This window comes from Cervus canadensis, chromosome 18 (assembly GCF_019320065.1).
Source record: "Cervus canadensis isolate Bull #8, Minnesota chromosome 18, ASM1932006v1, whole genome shotgun sequence".
NCBI classification, from domain to species: Eukaryota; Metazoa; Chordata; class Mammalia; order Artiodactyla; family Cervidae; genus Cervus; species Cervus canadensis.
Window position 1 is genome coordinate 28,494,320 of NC_057403.1, and position 22,761 is coordinate 28,517,080.

At 46.6% G+C, this 22,761-nt stretch overlaps 1 long non-coding RNA gene across 2 annotated transcripts; it reads left to right on the plus strand.

Moving 5' to 3' along the window:
- Nucleotides 1-2,058: 2,058 nt before the first annotated feature.
- LOC122421495 lies at nt 2,059-16,214 on the plus strand. Of its 2 annotated transcripts, none has more exons than XR_006263504.1 (4): nt 2,059-2,948; nt 4,337-4,652; nt 5,478-5,569; nt 15,933-16,214. It is a non-coding gene; the product is annotated as an uncharacterized LOC122421495 (long non-coding RNA). The 2 variants fall into 2 exon arrangements; XR_006263505.1 differs by having other exon boundaries at nt 2,059-2,815.
- Nucleotides 16,215-22,761: the final 6,547 nt, after the last annotated feature.

The following is a 22,761-nucleotide window of genomic DNA, read 5'->3' on the forward strand; positions in this document are numbered from 1 at the left end:
ATGACAAAACCCCATAGACTGGGTGGTTTACACAACAGACATTCAATTTCTCACAGTCCTGAAGGCCTGAAGATGAACAGATATGTGATAAAGCAAGTATTGTAAATATTAATTGTATCATGTAGATGGAACATGCATAAGTGTTTACTGCACAATTTTTTGAATTTTTCTGTATATTTGACATTTTTTACAATAGAATGTTGGTAAGGGAAAGCGTAGGAACCACTGTGAAAAGAAAAAGCACTAGTTCACACTTATCATGTATTACAATATGCTGGGCCTGTACCAAGCACTGTTATAAACATGTCACTTTTCTAACAGCCCCGTATTATTATTTTCTGGTGCTATTATTTTCCCCATTTGATAGCTAGGCAATCTGAGGCTCGGAGACGTTAAGTCACTTATCTGAAGTAACAACGCTTGTAAATAGAGGTGGGACTCTAATTCAGATATGTGTGATTCCATAATTGATGCTCTTAACTCTCTTAGATCTAGAACACCAGCATTCCTGTCCACCCTCCATCCATCTCTGTGATTAAAAAAAAAAAAAAAAAGTTAAAACCCAATAAATGGTTTCTAATGACTCCTTGATTTTTTACATTTCTCCAGGATGGAATTATACTTTTGCAGAAGGAAAAATAAAGTTCTTATTTAAGTTCTCCTCCTTCAGGGATGGGATCCTCTCCCTCCCAGAAGTCTTGGCAGTTGTACATTCTTTTCCAGGGGGTAAGAAAACCGGGAGCAGTCAGCGGTCATGTCTGCTGTCTCCTGTTGTGCTCTGAAGTAGGGCAGGCTCTTCTTAGGCATGAGAACACTGTGAAGCTCAGAGACTTTACATACATTGACCAAGTCACACAGGATTATGGGACTGGGCAGCCCTGGCTCTCAAGTCTCCTGATGCCCAGTTTGGGGGCCTTGGTCCTGGCAATTCTCTCTTAACCGATCTCCAGACTGGTTTCCGTCTAAACCCAGCTTGACAATTAAGCAGCATTTGTTCTCAGAGGCCAAGGCTTACTGTGGGTATTTTCCAAACAGCCGTACTTGCCGATCTGCCCTCCTCGCCTGGCATAAATTGCCAGAGAGTAAGCAGAGATCTGACATGCTCTTGGTCTTCGACAGGCGCTCTTGGTCACCTGCGCGTCTTCCCCGAAAGGGCTGTTTTCTGTATAGTTTTCCGTTCTCACAGAGGGCGTGTAAAACGCCTGGATGCCCAACCCCGTGCGTCACTGTGTCCCTAGGGGAGCTGTAGCAGAAACCGGGGAGGGGGCGATCTTACCCAACAGTAAAGGCAGAGATGAGGCCCCAGAGGAGGCTGTGCTTTGTCCGGCTCAGCAGGGCCGCAGCCTGAGCAGGCGCCGGCCTCTCTCGTGCCCTGACGCCCCTGGGGCGAAGCTGGAGGCCCTGGGCGCGTCGGCTGACCAGATGGCCTGAGCTGCAAACCCCAGAGACCCCGGGCGGGTTCTGGCAGCCCCCAGACCCGGGTCAGGGTCTCGCCGCCACAAGGCTCAGCTCAGCCCGAGCGCCCCATGAGGAGGTGCGGCCCACGGAGGTGGCGTGACTGCCGGCCGGCCCCACCCGGAGCCCAGAGGCGCGGCGCCCGCGGCCCACGCGGGGCGGGCTGGGCGGGCGGGGCGGGGGTCGTCCGCTGGCGTGCCCGCGGGCTTTCACCGGCAGAGCAGCCGTCCGAGGTTCCGGTCTCCGCCTGGGGTCGCCTGAGCACTGCGGCTACCAGGGCTGCTCAGGAGGGCGTGGGGGAAGGGGGAAGAAGCAGCTGCGCCGCGGCTGCTCGCGGCCTGTGCCCAAGGCGGGGTCGGTTTCTAGGCAACGGGGCCCTTGCACGGGTCGCGCCCTCCCTCTTCTGGGTCGGTCTCCCCTCCCCCATTGAAGCTCTGCAGAGTCAGAGCCCCGGGACCCGAGGCGGAGCCCAGGTGTGGCCTGGGGGGCTGGGGCCCGACGGGCGTGGGAGTGGGTGACCCCAGGGCTGCCCAGCTGCCGGCCGGCGTTTCTCCGACTTCGGTGGGGCTGCGCTGGGGGCTGGGGACCCGGACGGCCCGAGGCGGGGGCGACAAGTCTGTTTCCTCCCGGTCTCCGCCTGCGCCGGCTGAAACGAGTCTTTCCGGTGGGGCTGCCCAGCCGGGTCCGCCCCGCCCGGCCTCCCGGAACCCGCTCGCAGACATGAACGACCCCGCCCGGGCCGAGGGCGAGAGCAGGCGGGTGGGTGGAGCGGCTGGAGAGGCCGGAGAGCCCGGGTCCTGGGTTCCAGCCCGGGCTGCGAGCTCTGGAGCCCCTCTTTCCGATCCGGTGGCTCGCCAAGGGCACCCTGACCGAAGGTTTATGTTGAAGCTTCCTGGGTGATTCTGCGAATCAAGGCTCCAGTCTAACCTTATTACTTTACAACTGGGGAAACTGAGGCACACACTATGCCAAGGCCTCACCTTAAGTTAGCCAACCACGAGGAAGCCAAGGGAAAGCCTACAAGGAGAGACCCCACGAAGGCCAGGATTTCCCCCAGGACCTGAGTCCTGAGGGTGTGGAGTAGAAGAGAGGGGCTAGGGACGCAGGAAGGTCTGGGCACGCTGCCCTGACAGCTTCGCAGGATCACCGCGCGGTCCCCAGGCTCACGAAATTAATGAGGAAAAGGCCTTTCTTTCTTCAGTCGAGGAGTAGAGATTCCGTTTAACCTCTGCAGACAGTAAGACAGCGACCACTCTCCCTCCCAGCCTGGCGCCAGCATGAACCCGAGGGCATGTCAGCAGGAGCCAGGAACTGGAGGCGAAGCATCCTTCATTTCCTCTGCGGCAGTGGAACGAGTGAGGTCTCTGATTGCCAGAGTCTTGTTTTTTTCAAAATCGCAGCATGCTGAGACCGAAAGCGGGGTACCCCGGAGGATTCTTTTATATGCTCAACCTTGAGTCAGACTTGCAATCAGCATTTGATCAAGAAACTTGGTCAGTTTCTCAAAATGCAGAATCAATCGCCGGTTTTACTTTTTTGCTTGGCATTTCCTTGGGTTAGTCTCGGTTCTGAGGATGAAAGATTATAAACTATTGTCTTAAATTCTATCCTGATTAGCATCTTTCCTCCATCCAGGATTTCCCTGGAGCCAGATATTTGCAGCTTCAGGATTTTTTAAAATATAAGTTTGATGAATTTTTATCCATTTTCCAAATTAGAAACTCCCTTAATTACAGGAGAAAACATTTTCAAAGAGAAAAGGTAGACCTTTAGAGCAAGCCCAGGAGCAATGCTTCTAAAGAAAATCTCAGGGCAGGCAGGTCCTCAGAACCTAGTGAGATGGTCTTTCTGCAGCTGTCAGGCCCACTGTCTCTCAGTTAGTTCTTGACTAAAAAATAAAGAATAAATGAAGGTTTCCTTGAAGCTGTTCATCCTCCTGCAGAGGATTCTACTTTGAGAGAAAGCATGGTCTTGGTTCAAATTCTTTTAAAATTGGGCTTGGGTGGCCAGATGGTAGATGGGGGGAAATTTCTCTTTGTGAAAGTATTTCCAGCTAATAAATGAAGAAAGAATTATAGACAGAACATCACCATTTTGTATTCTTAATGAATGATTGGATCTAGGCATGATAAGCTATGACTACTAAGTCTTAAAAAGGGAGAACCCACATGATATGCTAATGAAAAAACCCAGCACCAGCTATGAAATCATCTTGATACTCCTTACAACCCTGCCCTCACACAAATCAAAGCAGCATCTGATCAAGGGTCATCTAGATCAACAACAGTGTGGGAACATAATCAAAACGATCTACATCTTGTGAAACTATAAATGGCCCAGTTCTTTAATAATAATTGTATGGAAAATATTATATTTAGATTCTAAATTGAATAAATGAAAGGAAAAATTGACATTCATAGGACACTTGTAAATTTAAACACTACTGGGTATTGGATATTTTATTTATTTATTTATTTTTTTTTTTTTAACAAGTCCAAGTAACAATTTTATTTTAGTTTACAGCACAATTTTTTTACATACATTTTAGTGGTTTTGACAGTGGTACTTTTGAGCAGACTTCAAATGAATCCACAAAAGTTAGGTATTGGATATTTTTAAAGTATTATTACATTATTTCAGATGGATAATATCATGGTTATATTTTTAAGTATTTACAAACATTTGAAGATTTTCAGTGTATGTTGAAATTTGGAGATGCGGTACTAAAATACAGATGAAATGATATGAAATCTGGAATTTATTTCTAAATAATTTTATGTAGAAATAAGAAAAAGTAAGTGATGGAAACAGGGTTGAACATTAGTAATGAGTATATGGTGGTTCATTTTATTATTCTTTTTTTTTTATGTTTTGCTTTTAGCAAGGTATTCTCAAACTTGGGAACCAGCCTTGAAGCCTGACAAAATTACCTGGGATGGAGCTCAGGACGGCAGGCCCTTGTCTTGCTCTGTGACTGTACATGTCACTTTTCACTTAGCCATTCAACAAAAACTCTGGAGAACCTCCTGTCTGCTTGGGCTTCTAAATCATGGTGCTGACACTTTAGACTAGAAAATAACAAAGAAGGAAGCTGCCAAATAGCAGCATGGAAAGCTTTGCAAAAGAATTGACATTTGATATGGACTCTGACAGATGAAAAGGAGTTCCCAGGGTGGCATCAGTTCATCTTCTATAAGGTAAGGTGGTTAGACTAGGTCTACATCCATTTAATCCTAATAGATTCTGGGGTTGTAACTTGCCTGTAACCAACGTTTTATTCTCTGTGTGTCCCTCCAGGGAGTTGAGCAACGCCCCACCCCCACTGCCTGCACCACCCTCCCCCCGCCCCGTGTACTTCCTGTCATCATCCTTTATTTTGTTAGCTGAGACAATCCAAACTTGAGTCCCCCAGTTGTGTTTGAAGGCCAAAGCATCATCATATTAACCAGTCTATAACCTTCTTTGGGAATGGTCTCTTGGGCTCCTAGATTTATTTCTGTCTATCTGGTTCCCAAGGCATTTCACTTAGTAACTTTAGCTCTACCAAGACTCAGCCTTGGTCGTAAAGCCCATTTGCTCCTCAAAACATGGGTGCCTGTAGTGAATACTCTCAGCCTTCCCAACTGTTCTTAACCTCCCTCTCTTCCTGTAGGACATGCAGTTTAATATACAGCATGCAGCCTGGCCTTCAGGTTAATTGTTCATGCTGATACTCTGCCAAAACAGGTCAAACTTTGTGCTTTGATGGCCTTTTCACCCATGTGACATGAACCATCTGTTGGGGCAAAGCTTAAAACACTAGTTGTCATTTAGCAAGTAGTTGGCAGTATCACATCTTTACTCCATTATGGAGAATTATTCTCTTTTCATTTTCTTGGTTTTTGTGGATGTTTGTACTTTAAAAGGACAATTTCTGAAACTCTTGGAGAAGTAAGATATGACTGTTTAAATTTGGTTGCTCTGTGTTTGTTGAATGAGTTTGCCTGGGCTATGATGCTGAGTCAAATATGCTGTTTTTTTAGGGACCTGGCAGCATCCCGCAGTGTGATCCAGAGCCTGGTGGAGGGCTGGGAATGCTAGCAGCTCCTCTAATTTTTACTGCTGTAAACCAAAGGTATACTTCACTGTGGGAAAATATTGGGAAATTAGCTATGATATATTGTATGTTTCCAGTGACTGCTCAAAAGCTTCTTATACTAATTTAATTAGAATAATTTACCTTAATAGGAAACTATAATTTTCTACTTTTTCCAATCGGTTGAACCAATTTGTATTTTTTTTACCCACCCAGATGGAATTTATTACACCAAAGCTAATAACCTAAACCTTAATTTTTGTGCTAGCCATCATTATAAGTGAGGAATTATGCTATAAGAATAGTTGAGACCTCTGCTTCTGGCTCTGGAACACCAGGCTAGATCAAACTAAACTTCCTACCTCAAACAAGTAAAACAGCTGGATAATTTAACAAATATATCTGATAGTGAGAACCTGACAGGGCAAGATCCTGGAGAGAATGGAAACACAGGAAGGTGAGCCTGACATTTGACATTTGTCTTAGCTTGGGCTGCTATAAAATTTTCCCGAGTCTGGGTGGTTTAAACAATAGACATTTCTTTCTCACAGTTATAGAAGCTGAAAGTCCAAGATCAAGGTGTCAGCAGATTTGGTTGTTGGTGAAGGCTGCCTGGCAGATTGCCACCTTCTCTCTGTGTCTGTCTTCACATGGCAGAGAGGATGCTCTGGTGTCTCTCTGTCATTCTACAAGAGCACTAATCCCATTGCAGAGGCTACACCCTACCCCTGACCCGACCTAAACCTGATTACCTTCCCAAGGTTTCACTTCCTTATATGAGCACTTTGAGGGCCAGGGCTTCAATATATGGATGAGGGAGGCACAAATATTCAGGACATAACAGCACTGTTATTCATTCCCCTTACGGCATCTCTAAAAACAGTAATTTCAATGCTAAGAAATTGAGAAAAGCTTTGGCAATCTCACAGAGACCCTGGTAACATCCTGGGCTTTTGGTTAGGATCTCTGAAAGGTCTCTTCCCTGGTGGCTCAGATAATAAAGTGTCTGCCTACAATGCGGGAGACCCAGGTTCAATCCCTGGGTCAGGAAAATCTGGAGAAGGAAATGGCAACCCACTCCAGTACTCATGCCTGGAAAATCCCATGGATGGTGGAACCGGTAGGCTATAGTCCATGGGGTCACAAAGAGTCGGACACGACTGGGTGACTTCACTCTGAAAGGTTACACCAGTAGGAAGGGCAAATCAAAAAAGGACCAATTCAACTCTCACAAAGGTTCAACTTTGACTCAAATGAGATTAAGATGGTCGGCCTCTATACTAACTGCATTACAAAAGCAAAAGAAAATCTCTGGAGAAAGCATTACCTACAATAATACAACATTTGTTCTACAGCCTTTTGTATACAACATGTTGCAGTTGATCAAAATTTACTAGGCATACTAGGAGATAAGACCAAGTCACCTTTAACCAAGAGAAGAAGTAGATAATATAAACTGATTCACAGAAATCCAGTTATTGGAGTTATCAGATATAGACACATATTGATAGAATAACCTCTGATCAATACATTTCAGGAGATAAAGACAAAATGGAAAATTCCAACAGGTAATAGAAATATATATATATGTATATAAAGAATCTATGGAAATTTTACAACTGAGAGAATGTAATTAAAAATAAGAACATATTAGATGAGTTCAAAGTAGATTAGACGGGTGAAGAGAGGTGAACTGGAAGATAGAAAATAATCTGAAATGAATCACCAAGAGATAAAAGAATGGAAAATACAGAAAGAGTGTATCACATTTTGGACATAGTAAAAGGTTTTAGCAAAATTGTAACTGAAGCCCCAGAAAATGACAGGGAGAGAGAGAACTGAATGGAGCAATTTTTGAATAGATAATAGCCACAAATTTTCCAAAGTTGATGAAATACATAAATCCACAGATTCAAGAATCTGTTTAGAGCCCTGTGAGTTAGTAAAAGTCACTTAGTCACTTCCAACTCTTTGTGACCCCATGGACTATTGTCCATGGAATTCTCCAGACCAGAATACTGGAGCGGGTAGCTGTTCCCTTCTGCAGGGGATCTTCCCAACCCAGGATCGAACCCAGGTCTCCCACATTGCAGGCAGACTCTTTACCAGCTGAGCCACAAGGGAAGCCCAAGAATACTGGAGTGGGTACCCTAAACCTCTCCAGCACATCTTCCCAACCCAGGAATCAAACCGGAGTCTCCAGCTTTGCAGGTGGATTCTTCACCAGCTGAGCTACCAGGAAAGCCTTTAGAGCCCTAAGCAGTGTAAATTCAAAAAAAAAAAAATCACATCTAGACACATCTGAGTCAAACTACCAAAAATCAAAGAACAACACACTATGCAGACAAGGACTAAAGAGATTGTTGAGGGGCAGAAAGATAAATATTTCTGTGACCTCACAAATTTGGCACTGTCAATAGTAATTCATGGAAAGTGTATTTTTCTGATTCTTATTGGATCAAGTTGATTGTTTTCATGTCTTTGAAGCTAGCATTTTCTTAAAGAAGGATCACACTCTGTTTTACCCACATGCTGCCGCTGCTAAGTCGCTTCAGTCGTGTCCGACTCTGTGCGACCCCATAGACGGCAGACCACCAGGCTCCGCCATCCCTGGGATTCTCCAGGCAAGAACACTGGAGTGGGTTGCCATTGCCTTCTTCTTACCCACATGCCACCCATCCTCTAAGAGTCAGGTGCCAAGAGCTTCCTGCTAGCCTGAAAACCATGCCATTGAGTCTGGTAATCTGCATGTCTATCGTGTATAAAAACTCACAGCTCTCTTTCTGTTCACCCCAAGTTTGCTGAGCTTTGCCAAAGGTCAGGTTCAGTGTTAGGCAGTGCCTGTCCTAGTTGAACTCAAGACTTGAGAGAGAGGGAGAGAGAGAGGCAGGCATAGGTGGGACCCCCACATCTCTGAGTGTGCACTGTAGTTAAGACACAGGAGCCCAATGAGAGAAGGACTCATTCTTTCTGCAGAGTTCCTTTCTCAAATATTCATTGAGCACCTACTATGTGCCAGACTCATTAACATTTTTCTTCCCCCTTGTCTTGTCTTTTTCTGAACTAAGACCCATAGTCTTTCCAAAAAAACTATGACTTTTTTTTTTTGGCTGTTCCATGTGACATGCAGGATTGAACCTATGCTGGGATTGAACCTGTGCCTCTGCTTTGAAAGCACAAAGCCCTAGCCCCTGGATGGACATCATTTTTTTTTTAAGGGGAAGATTTTTCTCCCCGATCAGTGAGTTTTGTGAAATATCTATGAAATTAACAGCAAACAGGTAAACACAAGAGGCCAAGGTAGGGAAAAAGGGAAGAGGAAGGAAAATAACCCTTATAGAACCTCCATTGTTTATTCTCTCATTGATCCCCATAATAACCAAATGTGGGAGGTGTGGATACATGTTATAGGTTGGAAATTCAGGCACACAGAGGTTAAGTAACTTGTCCCAAGGCTACAGCTTACAATTTGAGTAGCTGGTCTGTAGACACCAAGCCTTTTGACTCTTGGTCCAGTGTTCTTCCTATACCAGGCAGCTGGGTAGTAGGTGTCCTGGAGACCTTCTTTTTCACTCATGGATCCCCTGGGCTTCGGGGTGGTATTTGTGAAGCAATGTGAGGAGTCTGAGGGAACACATTTCATCCTCCTTCTCTGCTCTGCTGATGGGTTGAAATGTCCAGAAGTCCCAGATGGGGTTGGAGGCTGGTGCCTCTTCCACCCACTGCTCACCCCATTGGCCTTACTGTCTTTGGGACTTAGCATCAACATATCATCTTCTGACAGGTAGTGAGATGGAGCAATTGAAGATTAGTGAAGGCCTTTGTCTTTGTGAATGATCCTCTCATCATCAGGGTCCTAGCATTTTCTTGACAGTTTCTAGAGGGTCCTTTACTCATTTAGAACTAGCATCTGCATAGAGCTGGCGTCTGCATCTGGCTCTTGTGCAAGGCGTTCACCGAGTCCTTTTGGCCAACAGTGTAGCTTCAAAACCAGACCGGAGAAAAATGAAGAAAAGACCATTCATAGGTGTCATAGTCTTCTCAGTCTGCCTTAATAAAGTACCATAGACTGGATGGCTTAAACAATAGAAATTGATTTTCTCAAAATTTTGGAGGGTGGAAGTCTGAGATCAAGATGCCGGTATGGACAGGTTCTGAGCTCTCTTCCTGCTTTGCAGAGGACTGCCTTCTTACTGTGTCCTCACATGGCAGAAAGAGTGAGCGCACTGGTATTGTAATAAGACCACTAATCCTATCATGGGAGCCCCGCCCTCATGATGTCATCTAACCTCATTACCTCTCAAAGCCTCCATCTCTGAGTACTATTGCATCAGAGGTTAGAGCTTCAACGTATAAATTTCTGTATGCATACTAAGTGACTTCAGTTGTGCCTGACTCTGTATGACCCCATGGGCTGTAGCCCACCAGACTCCTCTGTCCATGGGATTCTCCAGGCAAGAATACTGGAGTGGGTTGCCATGTGTAAATTTGGAGGGGACACAATTCAGTCCATAGACATTGGTTTTTTCCTTCAGGCAAATGTCTTCATCTCTTACCAGTGTAATGGGCATATTATGATTACAAAGGGGTAGGAAGTAAGAGCCACTGCCCTGATGTTTATTCTTTAACATTTGTCTTTTCAGAGGTCCCTTTGGCAGTTTCATAGTCAGGTTTCAAGAGAGGCCATTCTCCCATACTGAGAAAAAAGACCCCAAGGAGGCTATATGCAGGTTCTCTGAGTGAGTTTTGGCAGGGGGTGGGTGGGAACCAGATGTCCCAGGTGGTATTGAGCATGTGTCTAGACACCTGGAAACCTAAGGGAGGTGACTGCTGTTCCCATCTGAAGGTCCCGTCATTAAGTGGCCTTTATATATTTTATAGCTTTCCCACTTAGCTTGTTTTAAATCTCCGAAGTTTGAACCTTGTAGGTTCAGCTGCTGAAAACAAAGATGCTATAGAGGCTGTTGCCCCATTTTTCTTTGGATGGTCTGTCTCTGTGCCCCAACCTCACTCCCACTGGTCCTCAGGAGAATCTAGTTACTAGATCTTTCTTTTGGGGACCAAGTCCCCTTGTCTCAAGTAGAACCTCACGCTGTGTGCTCTAGGGTTCCAAGTGGAGGTTCTGATGCCCAGCCCAGCCCTCTCTCAGGTGCTAAGCTTGCACCACAAGTCTGAATGGGATTGTCCAAGCCTCAGTGCTGCTAATAGGCTGAGGACTCCTGCTGCTTGGCCTGTGACAGCTTCTGACCAGCCTGGACCTAAACTTTTCCCTTGACTGAACTCTAGTCTCAGCTTCTGATTGGTGACGCCCTCTCCCGGTTTCCTGCTGCCCTTGAACCACTGCCGGCCCTTCATGGCTTCCCTGGTGACACTTCTGCACACACCCCCCTGTCCCTAGCACGTGAGCAACTGTCCTGGGTCTTCCTGGGGCTTGTTCCCTCCTTGCCCTTTGAGGGTGCCCCTGACCATACCTGCCAAGTGGCTTGTCAGGAGGCTGGTGACATCTCCAGGGAGGGCAGCCTGGGGGCAGGGGGGAGGGGACTTAAGCAAAGCTGACGGGTCTGGATTGCTCTGCTGTGACCTAGAAACAGGGTTTTACAGAATTGCCCCATACTGCGTGCTCTCCAAACCCCTGGAAGTTTGGCAGTGGGAGGATGGATTCCTGCCCAGCTTAGTAACAAAAACCAGCACTTCCCATTTTGACTGCTCAGGGTTGACAAAGTGGCACCAAAGCGACTGGATCAGGCTGGCCCATGTCAGGAGGTACTCTGGGGCAAGAACAAGGACTTCACGTCTGCTCGCTTATTTAGCTCTCACAACCACCCCTGGGTGATGTAGTTTCTCTGAAAACACAAGACTCAGAGAAGTTAGGTGCCACGGCCACACAGCACATCTATGACAGGGTATGATTTTAAACCATACCCACCGAGGCCAAGGCTCACAAGGCGTTAGGCTGGAATGAGCGCCTTCTGTTGCTCCACACACAGAACAGCCTCAGGACAGGGGTGGGGAACTGATATTTCCAAAGATATTTAGTCTTTTCTTCTTTGAAAAAGCACATCACTGTGCAAGGCTTCAAATATGACTGTGCTTCACAACTTGGTAGACAGACCTGGGTAAATGCAGAGTATGCAGGACAAAGGGCCGCAGCGGGAGTGCCCTGGTGGCCTAATAAACCAGCTGGGAGGTGCTGGTCTCACCCTGCCCCATGCCTGGAGCTGCCCCGAGCTCCTCTCCAGAGGGCAAGACTGCCTTGACGCTCGTCGGGGCTGTGCCCACGCACAGCTCTGGGTAAACCTTTGCCTTCACACAAGTGACCGTGTGTCCCAAGGGATACATTTATGCTAAATAGCACCTTCTGAGATCCTGCTCCCTCCCAAAGGGATGATACCCAGTTTCAGAGAATCCGGAGGAGGGCCTCCTGGCCAGGCCCTTACTGGGACAGAGTAGAAATCACTCAGCCTCTACTGGACCCAACTTGCCCCTCCCTCCCTCCACTGCCCCAAAGCTCTTTTCTGCAGAGAGGGCCCCACATCCCAAGCCCTCTGACCGCTGGCAGCCACATCTAACCAGCCACCACTCCCAGCTTCCTAGTCACCCCCACACTGGGAGTCGGGCCAGGCTCGCAGGCAGCGTCTGGCCTGACGAGGTGGTGGCCGGGGGTGGTGGCTGTGGCTGATTGAAGTCCCCATTTCCCTCCTACAAAGGCAGCATAATTAATCAGGCAGTAATGAATTCAGGTACCCCCGGCTTGTCACCTCAAGAGATAGGCTTTCTGAGAGAGCTGGAATTCACAAGAGTCAGTCAGGTCACCATTATGATTTTTTAGTATTAAATGTTAAGAGGAAGATGTATCGGAATTTGACCAAAATTTTGTCTGTTTACCTTCGAGAACCCCTCGCCCATTTTCTTTCTTCCTGTTATTTATTTATAGTTTACTTTTGGCCATTCTGTGTCTTTGTTGCTGTGTGTAGGCTTTCTCTAGTTGCGGTGAGTGGGAGCTACTCTTCTTCATTGCAGTACACGGACTTCTCATTGTGGGGGCTTCTCTTGTTGCGGAGCATGGACTCTAGGCTCGAGGGCTTCAGAAGTTGTGGTGCACTGGATTCGTTGCCCCACAGTATGTGGGATCTTAGTTCCCAGACCAGGGATCAAACCTGTGTCCTCAGCATTGGCAGGCAGATTCTTAACCACTGGACCATCCAGGAAGTCCGCTGTCTCATTTTCTTTCTCTCTTCCTTTGGCTCACGGGGCTGGGGTACTTGGGGTGGGTGGTCCTCTGGCTGACTCTGATCCTCCACCCTTTTTCAGTTCAAGGATGACTGTCCCCTTGTGTCCCTGTTATTCAGCATCCTCTCATGTGAGGCCTTGGGAAAGGGGAGGCGGGTGTTCCCCTCACCGAGAATTCAGGCTCCCCAGTGCTCTGCCACCAGGGCTCTGGAGATGGACCAGGTGGGCAGAGGTGTTGGGAGGGCTGTGGGATGCTGTCACTGGGGCCTGATTGCACTGACCTGTACTCTTCAGCTTCCAGGAGCAGCCGGCCCAGGAGCACAGTGGGGCTATCAGCAAAGCAGGGATGCTGATCCAAGTTCAAATCCCAGTCTTCCCAGGGCCACACTGGGCAGTTTGGAGAAAACTGCAGAACTTGGAGTTGGCATCCGTCAACGCAGTGGGATGAAACAAAGTGGCAATCATGGGCCGCCTTGCATATGGCTCGCACACAGTGGGCCCTCAGCTGGTGAGGGCTTCTGCAGGTGGGGTCCATGGAGCCCAGGCTTTGGGCTGAGGCAGGCCCAGGACTAGCCCATTAGAGGCTGCTCAGCTCCACATGGAAACCCCAGCTGGCTGTGGGGCCCGAGGTGTAGTGTGTGCCAGAGTCCCCTGACTTTAAGTGACTTCTGGTCAGTGCCAGCGCATGTCACTACCAGCTTCAGGACCGGTGGTCCCCCAATGCCATGAGAATACTGTGAAAGCTTCCCAGAAGAGGTGCTGTTTGATCCCCTTTAAAGGAATACATCAGAGCCCTACAGGGTGGCCCAAAGCTGCTGTGTCCCCATAGAGAGTGGATGAGTAGCTTGAAATTCCCTGTGTCCCAAGCACCTGCTGTGTGCTCAATCAGGAAAGCAAGTGATAAGGTGAAAAGACAAGCTGCTCAATTTTTAAAAACGGGCAAAGAATATGAATAGGTAGTTCACAAAACAGGTGTGGAAAATGGCTCGGAAATTGATTTTAAAAAAGAATGTTCAACCCTGCCAAATCTTAAGGGAAATGCAACTTAAATGAGGTAGTGTTTTTATATATACTGGAATATTACTCTGCCAGAAAAAAAAGAATGAAATAGGGCTTCCCTGGTGGCTCAGTGGTAAAGAATCTGTCTGCCAATGCAGGAGACACGGGTTTGATCCCTAATCTGGGAAGATCAAACATGCCAAGAAGCAACCAAGCCCCATGAGCCACAGCTATTGAATCTGTGCTCTAGATTGAATCTGTGGCTCTAGGAGCCACAACTACTGAACCCGTGTGCCTCAACTACTAAAGCCCACACACCCTAGAGCCCACACTCAGCAACAGGAGAAGCCGCTGCCAGGAGAAGCCCGTGCACCACCACTACAGAAAAGCCCTCATAGCAACAGAGATCTGGCACAGCCAGAAGTGAATAAATAGAATTATTTTTTAAATAAAATGAAGTAACGCTTTCTGCAGCAACGTGGGTGGATTATCATAGTAGGTGAAGTAAACTAGACAGAGAAAGACAAATATCATAATATATGGAATCTAAAGAAATGATATGAACTTATTTACAAAACAGGAACAGCCTCACAGAATTGGAAAACAAACTTGTGGTTACCAAAGGGGCAAGATGGGGTGGGGGAGGGAGGCATAAATGAGGAATTTGGGATTAACATACTACTATATGTAAAATAGATAATCAACCAGGACCTACTGTCTAGAACAGGGAACTATACTGAATATTCTGTACTAACCTATATGAAAGAATACTGAAATCTGAATAAGAATGAATATATGTATAAATGAATCACTTTGCTGGGCACCTGAAACTAACACAACATTGTAAATCAGCTGTTGTTTAGTCACTCGCTTGTGTCCGACTCTCCTTCGGCCCCAGGGACTGTAGCCCACCAGGCTCCTCTGTCTATGGAGTTTTCCAGGCAAGAATACTGGGGTGGTTGCCATTCCCTTCTCCAGGGAATCTTCCCAACCCAGGGATCAAACCTCAGTCTCCTGCATTGCAGGCTGATCCTTTACCGCTGAGCCACCAGGGAAGTCCAAAACAACTGCACTCTAACAAAAAATTAAATTTGAAAAATGAGGTAGCATTTCTCACTCATCAAATGGATAAAAATTTACAAGTCTGATAGTATCATGTACTAGTGAGAATGTCAGGATAGTGCTCTCAGATCTACCTATTGGTGCAACTGTCTTGGAGGGCCTAGTCGTGTCCTTTAGAACTAGAAATGTGTCTACCCTGGAACCCAGCAATTTCCCTTCTGCTTTACCTGCCCCCAAGAAACATGTATGTGTACACAGAGAGAAATGATCACACCAGTCTTTGTAATAGCAGAAACCCAAATGCCCATCAGTATTGGAATGCCTAAATAGATTAAGGCATCTTCACAGTGTGGAGTTTTATATAGCAATTTAAAAAAATTGAGTTGAACCTATATGTATGCAAATAGATCTCTAAGATGTATTATTGAGTAAAAAAATAATCTGCAGAACAATATATGTATTTTTCATGTAAAAAAAAAACCATCAATAACAACAAATACTGCATAGTTTTAATGGAGTCCTATGTGTGTTGCAAAAGCACAGAACAAAAATCAGAAAGAATATGTATAGACTCAGTGGCTACCTTTTAGAAGGTTGAGGGGTAGCCATGGATTATAAGAGTTTGGCAAGGGTAGAATGGCTTGAGTTTTCTTTACAATGCTCTAGGTTTTGGGGAGACAAATGGGTTACTGTACCTTATGTAGAATATAGATTAATTTTGAAAAGAGTATGCTAGGGGAAACAGACTGCATCTAGCGACAGTTGGCAGAATACAACATGAAAAGCTGAGAGAATGGCTAAGAAGGAATGGGGGTGAGCGTACTGTGTGCAAAAGCCCTCTGGGGCTTGCCGAGGGGAGGAAAGGGAAGAGCAGAGTGAGAAAGTCAGGGAGCCTGGACACGCAGAAGGAACCCCCAGGGAGGGAAGGTGAAGAGCCAGGCTTCTGATGGCTCTGTCCTTGACTGGAGAGGGAGCATGACACAGAGATGCACTTTCTGATGCTGAAGTTTCCAGCTGTGACAGCTAAGGTTCCTCCCCCACACTCCTCCCATCCTCCTTTCAAGCTGGAAATCTGTTTCTCTTGCTGGCTTAGAGAGGAACTCTTGATTAGTTTTGCAGAAGGACCCTGAATTACAACTCAGTACTCCGGAACTTCCCTGGTGGTCCAATGGTTAAGAATCTGCCTGCCAGTGCAGAGAGCATGAGTTTGATACCTGGTCTGGGAAGAGTCCACATGCCACGGAGCAGCTAAGCCCATGTGCCACAACTGCTGAGGCCTGCATGCCCAGACACTGCGCTCTACAACAGGAGAAGACCCTGCAATGAGAAGCCCCCACTCGCTGCAGGTAGAGAAAGTCCATGCACAGCAACAAAGACCCAGTGCAGCCAAAAATAAATAAAATTTTTTAAAAGTCAGTACTCCTGGGACTTCGCTGGTGGTCCAGTGGTTATGAATGTGCCTTGCAATGCAGGGGACACAGGTTCGATCCCTGGCCGGGGAACTAAGATCCCACATGCTGTGTAGCAACTAAGCCCCCACACTGGAGCCTATGAGTCACAACTAGAGAGCCCGCATGCCTGCAACTACTGAGCCCACCCACCACAACTAAAGAGAGTCCATGCGCTGCAAGGAAAGATCCTGTGTGATGCAAGAAGATCTCATGTGCTGCACCTAAGACTGATGCAGCCAAATAAAAGTAAATAAATTTAAAAATCAGTACTGCTGCTGACCCCTCTGAGAACATCATCTGCAGGAATGGACGCTGACCCTGGACATACCTTTGCTGTAAAGGGCCGCCCAACACGTCTAGAAACCTGCTTCTGCCCATGTCTGTGGATGGGGAACCTGCCTCTCCTGGGTCATGCTCAGGGGTCCTTAGGTTACACTGTGGGGATGGTGTGGGAGCCTCAATTTCAGCCAACTGGGCAACCTTCTGCCCTGGGCTCAGCATCCTGGCACAGAGCTAGGCCAGAAAAATGTGCAAAAAAGAGTAAAACTTATCTCCAAAGCTCCATAGTATGGGGGCTTTGGAGTCCAACCTGAATTCATATGCCAGCTCATTCCCACGGCTGGTACGTGTAACTTGGTGCAACCTCAGATACACCAGCAGCCTTTCTGGAAACTAAATAAATAAAATGTTATCAAGCTCTCAGCTCCATGAATGTCGCCCAGAGGTGGTTGAAAATAATGATGCTAACATACATCTGCTGTCTCTCCAAGACCTTTATCAGAACAGCAGACCTTGACGTACTGTGAATGTGGTTTCTGATATATTGGGTTGGTCAAAAAGTTCATGCGGGTTTTTGCGTAAAATCTTACAGAAATGCCTGAATGAACTTTTTCGCCAAACCAATACTTAGAATAATTTATTCTAGTGTGATGTTCAAGAAAACTCTTCTTTTAACTCAGTAACTCTTTCCCATCCTGCATTTCTTAAAATTGGAGACTTATAGTTTCAGAAATCTTTATGAAGGAATGAGACCTAAGAAGAGAGATCCCAGTGAGCCTGGATTGGGAAGGGCCAGTAAAGAAATTGCTTCCGCCATCCGGAGGCGAGGTGTTGGGAGAAATGGCCCCCCCTCTGCCACGTTGGCTGGTCCTTGTGGGACCCCAGTCAGCTAGTGAGGCATCCATCATTCCCATCAACAAAGCCAGGACCAGGGAGAGGTGAGCGAGGCAACTGCCTGGGGGCAAAATTTAAGGCAGTTGTCTAAACTGGGCTTCCCAGGTTTCACTAGTGGTTAAGAACCCACCTGCCAATATAGGAGACATAGGAGACTCGGGTTCAATCCCTGGGTTGGGAAGATCCCCTGGAGGAGGAAATGACAACTCACTCTAGTATTCTTGCCTGGAGAATCCCATGGACAGAGAGCCTGCGGGCTACAGTCCATAGGGTCACAAAGAGTCAGACACAGCTGAAGCAACTTAGCATGCACAACATGCCAAAGCACTCAGTAATCAAGATAAATAATATTTTAATGCAATATATGTTTAATAAGAATTAATGCAAAAAAAAATCTGTGATGAACAAAATGTCACCACTTTACACCCTGGCTTCCAGTCTCATCTTACTGACCCCATAAGCTGCTGTCAAGCTCTTTACCTTCTCCTTGCTGGGCTGTCTCGGGCATGGCTTGGTCTGCCTAGATCTAGGGGAAGGGGGCTGGGGAGTGGACTCTGTAACTTGTCTTCTATCAGCATGGGGAGGAGCAAGGAAACCTTTCTGGACAATTATCTTTTGAGTGTGTGTGTGTGATTTTTTTTTTTAAAGCACAGCACACACTGGCTTTTTTAAAAATAAAAATTATTTGGCTGTGCTGGGTCTTAGTTGCAGCATGTCGGATCTAGTTCCCTGACCAGGGATTGAATCGTGCCCCCTGCATTGGGAATGCAGTGTCTTAGCCACTGGACCACCAGGGAAGTTCCTATATGATATTTTTTAATATTTATTTTTTGGTGACCCTGTAGAGGAAATAGATTTAAACAAAATAAAACCTAAAAACAAGGGATAGGAACATGAGAATTTACAGTAGAGAAAGCAGATTTGAAAACAGTTTTCAGAAAGACTTCTACTGTCTGTCATCTGATTTTTCAGAAAATCGCCAAGGATTTACAAAAGCAATTTTTCAGTTTTAAGTGCCTTTATTTCCCCTCAACGATGCTGCTGCAGTAAATGCAGGTTCAAGTGCACATCCCACTTGCCCCTCTAGGATCTGAGCATTCTGTACACCTGGCTTGAAAGCTCAGCTGGTTTGCCCTCAGACACCACCCATCTCAACCCTAGGTTCATCCCTCCATCCCTGACTGAGGGGGCTGGATGCCCAGCCAGTACGGAAGCTTCCACCCAGGAAGAGACAGGACAGCTACAATGTAGAAGATGTTGGCTTGGTGAGACAATCCCTTAGTTGGTTAAACACCCTCCCAAAAGAAATGTGCTGTGTGCTAAGTCCCTCAGTCATGTCTGACTCTTTGCAGCCCCACAGACTGTAGCCCGCCAGGCTCCTCTGACCATGGGATTCTCCAGGCAAGAATAGTGGAGTGGATTGCTGTGCCCTCCTCCAAGGAATCTTCCCAACCCAGGGAATGGGGTTGGGGTGGGGGAGGGGGTGGTAGTGGGGGGGGAACAAACACCTTTTTCTTTATGTTGGAAATCATGTAACAAACCATTTTTGTTGCGATGCAGTATTTAAATCAAACTAGATTAATAATAATGTAATCATATGCATTTATTCTGCCATTCTACATATTTAAAAAGAAACTAATTTGACAATATTTAGAAATAAGGACTTCCCTGGTGGCTCAGTGGTAAAGAGTCTGCCTGCAATGCAAGAGATGCAGGTTTGATCCCTGGGTCAGGAAGATCGCCTCGAGAAGGAAATGGAAACCCACTCCAGTATTCTTGCCTAGAGAATCCCATGGACAGGGGAGCCTGATGGGATATAGTCCACGGGGTCTCAAAAGAGTTGGACACGACTGAGCCACTAAACAAGCTGTTGGAGGCAATTATTTGTGGTGTGTGTTCTTCACTCACTGCTGAGGGGGCTGCAGTTCTATCAGGAAGGATGTCGGGGGACTCGTTTGGGGGAGCTGGAGGAAATCTAGGGAGAGGAAGACCCCACTTCTGAAAGAGACAGCCATGGAGGCAGGCAATTGAGTTTTATTTTAAGTTTTCAGGCAAATACTGCTTTTGAAAAAACTGGATTCTATAATTTTTTATATTAATGATATACTTTAAATTATTACTAAAAATGCCATCCAAGGGAACGGGAAAATGGAATCCGTTTTGTCCTTCCCTTTATATGTGGACTTCATTTTAAAATCACTTTATTTTCAGCACCTTGGTTTTGTTGTCTTTGCCAGAAAGTAACTTTTCTGTTCAACAGTATATTAATGCAGAATAGAAATAAAGATGCTTTAAAAAAAATTCTTTCAAGCACAAAAGGAGATGGTTTTCAACAGATAATTTTACATATTTACATATTTTACCTTAAGCATTTTGTAGTCTCTGCCTACTGGTGAATGGATCAGATTTTTGCACTCTTCAAAATGAACCAGTTTGGCTTCTAAGCCTTTGCGAAGGACGGAAATGAATTCTAACTTTTTTTTTTTCACTTCATTTTCGCATCTTCACATTTCCTTATTTCACGTGGTTTAAAATAAAATGCCTCCAGCATTATTTTTCCTTTCTCAAGAGCAAAGTGAATGTGACTTTTCGGAGGGGACACAGGATGCCCTGGAGGCCTGTGGGTGTTGTTGGACCGCTGCCTGCTTTCAGCTTGACTGAAGGGCTTGTCAGAGTTTTCATCTCCTAAGAAACGCGCCGCCGGCGATGGCCAGAAGCAGGGGAAGGCAGCAGTATGAGTCCCACGCTGGTTTCTTTCCCACTGACATCAAATCCTGAGGTTTTAAAATTAATCCCACACAAAGACAGCCCTTCATTGTGGTGCCTGTTTGAAATTAGATGAGCAATAATGACCTTTCTAAGATGTCTCGTTGTTAAGATAGCCCCCTGTTGAAACTGAAAGGCTGCTGAGGGGGCCCCCCGACCAGAATGGGTGAGATGCCTCAGCAGTCAGCCGGGTCAAGGTGACCCCCTGGCCTGGCCGGAGGTGCTGCCGGGCGGCAGGAAGTGGCCGCTAGCCCAGATGGCCAGGCTGCCTCCGGCCCCTACAACCTGGAGCCACCGATGCTCCCCAGGTCTGGGCTCCTGACTGGCCCCAGCTGAGAACGGCTCCCTCCAGGTCAAACAGATTCCTTGAGTTCTAACCAGTATTTTTTGTTAAAGGGACCTGGAGATATAAAGGCACTCAACCTGAACATTAGCAAAGAATGCAGTCATCTTCCAAGAAGGAGCAGCACAGAATGGGGACTGGTCCTCTGCAGAACCCCTGCTGTACCCCACTTAATCTTACTTCTCTTGCGCAGTGGCTTTTCTTCCCCACATCATGTGGCTTCCACAGCAAACCGCCTTACCCGGGATCCGGGGTGCAGCCAAGTGAGCAAGCCCGGTTCAGGCGGCTAACTGTGCTGTCCGAATCCAGGGCAGCGTGGCCGCCTCTCCGCTGGGCCCTGGGCACCCATCTACCGTCTCTGTGGTACCTACGGGCTCTTCACATGGTGGCCCCTAAGAAAACTTCTCAGGGAGAACAGGTTTGAATGGTGACATCCCCGCGCATTAACAGAAACAGAGGAGCATTTAGGGCTTATGTGGTTTGAATGTGACCTTCTTACCAGACTAGACCGGAATAACAATTTAGTTATTTTCGATAACTGCTATGCTTCTAAATAATTAGATATTGTAATCATTTCCATCAGTGACTCCGTTCGGAGCCCTGTTTCAGTTAACACAGTCATGGTGCCACTGTGGCCTGCATGAAGGGCTCAGTCTTTGGGAATAGAAAGTGTGTGTTAAGCATCCTGTTATTTTTACTGCCCACCGAAAGCTCGGCTATGTTTTTCCCATTGTTCCTATTTGGAGAAGGCTCCTATGCTATTGAATTTTGAGGTTCCTACTGTCCTCTGCAAAGGTTGCATCTCATTTGAGTTGCTTCTTTTAACCCTTGGCAGTGGTTTTGAAGAGAAGAGGCATAGGGAGACAGTCTGAGTATTTTGTAAACAACCAAAGCTGATTTATCAAAAGAGCACTTTTTATTTTTTTCTAGCATCACGGTCTCTGTCAAACTTCTTTCTGTATTCTGAGTGCTGGAGAATGTGCATTCGGAAAGTTAGAACGACAGCCTCCTTCTCTGTTTTAATATATTTCACCTCTCTGAGGCAGACGGATCAGAAGCTCACAAGGAAAACCGATGCCCTTTCCCGCAGCGAAATTAACCAGAATCACGTGGAAAACAATCCAAGCCTTGTAGGGAAGGGGAGCCATTAAAATGTGCCCTGAGCGATGGGCTGCACCCAATCTCGCAGCCTGGCTCGCTCGGCGGCAGCAGACAGGAGGCTGCTCCCCGGGATGGAGGGAGCCTTGTTGTAGCGCCACAATTAAAATCAGCTCCTCTGCCAAAAAATAAAAGGGAGGAGGGAAGAAGGAGAACATCAAAGACAGATTGAAATGTGTAGTTAGTAATAAGAGTGGTCTCCTCTTGAACCAAAGCCTGCAGCGATTCACGGCCCCCTTGTTAATGAGAAATTTTGACCTCTGGTTTGTAAGTTAAACTTGTAATCCCAGCTAATGAAGTAAATCACTTCCAACTTGAGTCTGTTGTTCCCCCGTCTGCTTTGCACACTGGGTCTGAGAGTGAAGAGCCAGGTACACACACACACACACATTTCGAGGGGAAATATAATTATTCGGTGACTGCAGAGTTTCTTGCTTGTTGAGGACGTGCTCACAGTGATGCCGCAGGCATGGACTGTGGACCTATCCGTTATTTTATGGTACCCTGTGTGTTGATAAGAGAGAGAGCCTCTTAGACTCTGGGTTGAGCAGCAGGATTGAATGACCCTGCAGGGAGGTAAGCTGGGGACCCTACACACCGCATTTCTTCATTTCTTAAGCAAATGGAAATACATCTTACTCAGTTCCAGGCCAGTGACTGAGCAGACAGTCTAGTCCTTTGCATAGGGAAGAAGTCGATCGAGATTTACTGAAGAAATGTTGCTGAATGAAGGAAAGACTGGTTGGGTGATGTGGAGCTTGGAGGGTAGAAAGCATAGCTCAGGAATGTGTGTCCAGGAAAGGCAGGGCTGAGGAGTCTGTGAGCTGCCTGACTTCCGGCTGCGCTGAGGCTTGGTGGGGAGAAGAGCCATTGTGTTCAACTGGATACAGCTGGGATGCTGAGGGGCTTTCTCCTTCGAGTGACAGATTGTAGTGAAGACAAACAGGCAAAAAAATTACCCTGTTTTAATTGCGTGAGGACAAACATAGGTATTAGGCTGTTGCATCATCTCAAAAGGATTTCATTCAGAGAACTGTTGACATTCTGAT